This window comes from Pteropus vampyrus, unplaced genomic scaffold (genome assembly GCF_000151845.1).
Source record: "Pteropus vampyrus isolate Shadow unplaced genomic scaffold, Pvam_2.0 Scaffold160, whole genome shotgun sequence".
Lineage (NCBI taxonomy): Eukaryota > Metazoa > Chordata > Mammalia > Chiroptera > Pteropodidae > Pteropus > Pteropus vampyrus.
The window spans coordinates 3,003,041-3,005,464 of record NW_011888941.1 but is presented as its reverse complement, the minus strand read 5'-3'; the positions used below and the strand labels follow the sequence as shown (position 1 = coordinate 3,005,464).

Genomic DNA, 2,424 nt, shown 5'->3' with positions numbered 1-2,424 from the left:
TATGTTTAGCCCATTCTAATCTCCTGTGTCAACTCAGCTTTTCTGCCCTTCAGACTCTGGTTACAGCCTCTGAGACCACCGAGGGGCTAGAAGCGTGGCATTCTTTGTCATGAGCTTACCGTACTCCATATTTTGTGCAGCCAAGCTGTAGGAGTATCAAATTTACCTTCAAAATCTTGGCTTTGTGGTTTTTAAAACCCCAAACAAGAATTCTTCTGGAACAGCTCTTTCAAGATTTTAGCTTGGCTAGTCTTTCTGCCGAGGGCGATTTGTGGCAGGATACTCTTCTCAGGAGGGTGTTAGGCTCTTCCTTATTTCTCATTAGGTCCAAACTCTTTCCTGGCAACAGTGTATCTGTGGAACAGCTATTGTCATCGCATCCAAGGAGCAGATAAGATTTAATATTGGTAGAAGGACAAACTTAAGTATGTAGGCATGATCCAAAGAGATTTGAACAAGTGTCAGTATCTGAAGAATCACAATAGGTAATATGAATTTAAAAAGCAATACTGGTAACAAATAAGACAGGTACATGGGGCCCCAAGGCTACCGAGAACGCTCTGTAGCTTAGAAAGAGAAATGAGAGCCTCTGGGCCTATGCAAAGGACCCCGAAGCCCTTGTCATCCTCGTGCCCAGTATTTGTTCAATCAGCATCTTTCTTTCAGGATTTCTGCTGACTTAGGGAAGTCAGAGTGATCGGCTCCCCGCTGCTTCACATGCTCTTGATCCACATGCTTCCCGATTATCACGGTGAGGAGCATAGTATAAAGCTGAGCAGAATAGAGCTTGGTTGATCATCAGTCAATTAGCCCAGTTTGGGAACAGGTTCAGTGGCCTGGTAGGGGTGGCCGGTGACATCCAGTCCTCTCCCACAGTGGGTGCAACCCTTCCTCTCTTCTCTAACAGCTGGCTTCTAGAATGTAGATGCTGCACGCGCCCCACCCCCAACCCCACCCCCAACACACACACAGTGGTAAGTTGGCTGGAAGGGAGAACATCTGGGGAGGATTCCTGTAGCAATCTCCAGAGGCTGAATGAGACAGAGGCTTCACAAATTGGGTTGACTAGACAATGAAATATTTATCGTGATTCCTCCTCTTTTTTTTTTTTGAAGTTAAAAATTCCTTGTCAACCCTGGGCTGAAGCCTGTGTACATGAGAGGAATTCACAATGATCTCTGAAGTGGCCTGCTACCACTTACTGAGGACCTCAACCCCCAGCAGGCGGAAGGCAAGTGCCTGTATCTGCAAACATGCAGATAGCTTTTCTAATAAAACAGGGAAGTCCATTAAACAAAAGGAAGCAATCTAGAAAACCAGGTCATGTGACCATCTTTCCTGAGTTTTTGCTTTATGAAATATTTTCTTACGTGGGTGAAAACCAAGGCAAATAACTTTGCTGTCATTTTAAAATAGACATTTAATATGTATAATGTTTAATTTTAAAGGTAGTTATTATTATTATTTTTAATTTATCTTGAATGTTTACTAAAAGCCAGTGGAGAATTGTGGGATTATTCAGATAATTCAGACCCAAATGCCGATTTCCCTTTAAATATTTAGAGAGTGGAAGAAAAATGTAGACACATCTGACTTGTACGGTGAATGATCAAGTACTCGTTTTGCGTTAGTTGTTGAAGTCTCTGCTATATCCCGTGTCACATGTCAGTGGAAAAGCATTACAGATTTGTTAGAAAAGAGGACGTCAGCTTTCTGCCAAAAGTGGACAGACAACTGTCTTCAGTGCTCACATTGGTTAGTCATTTGGCATCTAAAGGTGTCAGTCAGTCAGTAGTCAACACCGATAACAGAAAGATGAAGTTTCCTCATTTGGGTTTAAGGTGACTCTTGCGATGGGCCTCCCTTCCTATCCAGTCCCAGCTCCTGCCTTCCCCAAGGGATCCCGCGGTCCACTGAAACCTCTTTGTATTGCCAAACCTGTCCAGATGGCTTCCTCCTCCATGAATGTTCATCTGCTCTGTGCTCCTACCATGGCTCTTTGGGCGACATCCTGCCCGTCTCCTCATGGGAACCCCTGCTCCATCCTCACCTCCTCCTTGGTATCTTTCTGATCAATCCACCTTCCACCGCATCCTATGCTGAGGAAGGCAGCTCTTCTTTGGGCTCCAATTCCATCCTATTCACATCTTTAAAACATCACTTTTCTCCTTTCATCAGCCACAGAGCTTACTGAGTACCTCTTCTGCTGCAGTTACTGCTTGGGTGGTGGGAATTACAGATACAGTTCCTTCTCTCTTGGGGCTTATATTCTAGTTGAGAAGAAAGATAATAAACATGCATATAAAATGATGACATGTAGTACAATGATGAAAGTATGTAGAGGTTTTTCTTGTCTGACTTTCCCGGCACCCTGTGACTCTGAGAGCAGGTACTAGTCAAACTAGCATAGGGTGGGGCACTTGC

At 44.1% G+C, this 2,424-nt stretch overlaps 1 long non-coding RNA gene across 1 annotated transcript in view; it reads left to right on the top strand.

Moving 5' to 3' along the window:
* LOC111745656 overlaps window positions 1-1,272 on the top strand; it is a 72,668-nt gene extending 71,396 nt beyond the window's left edge. The window contains exons 3-4 of the long non-coding RNA XR_002782762.1: window positions 667-751; window positions 1,116-1,272. This is a non-coding gene — a long non-coding RNA (uncharacterized LOC111745656). The remainder of the gene's footprint in view (window positions 1-666; window positions 752-1,115) is intronic.
* The last annotated feature ends 1,152 nt before the right edge of the window (window positions 1,273-2,424 follow it).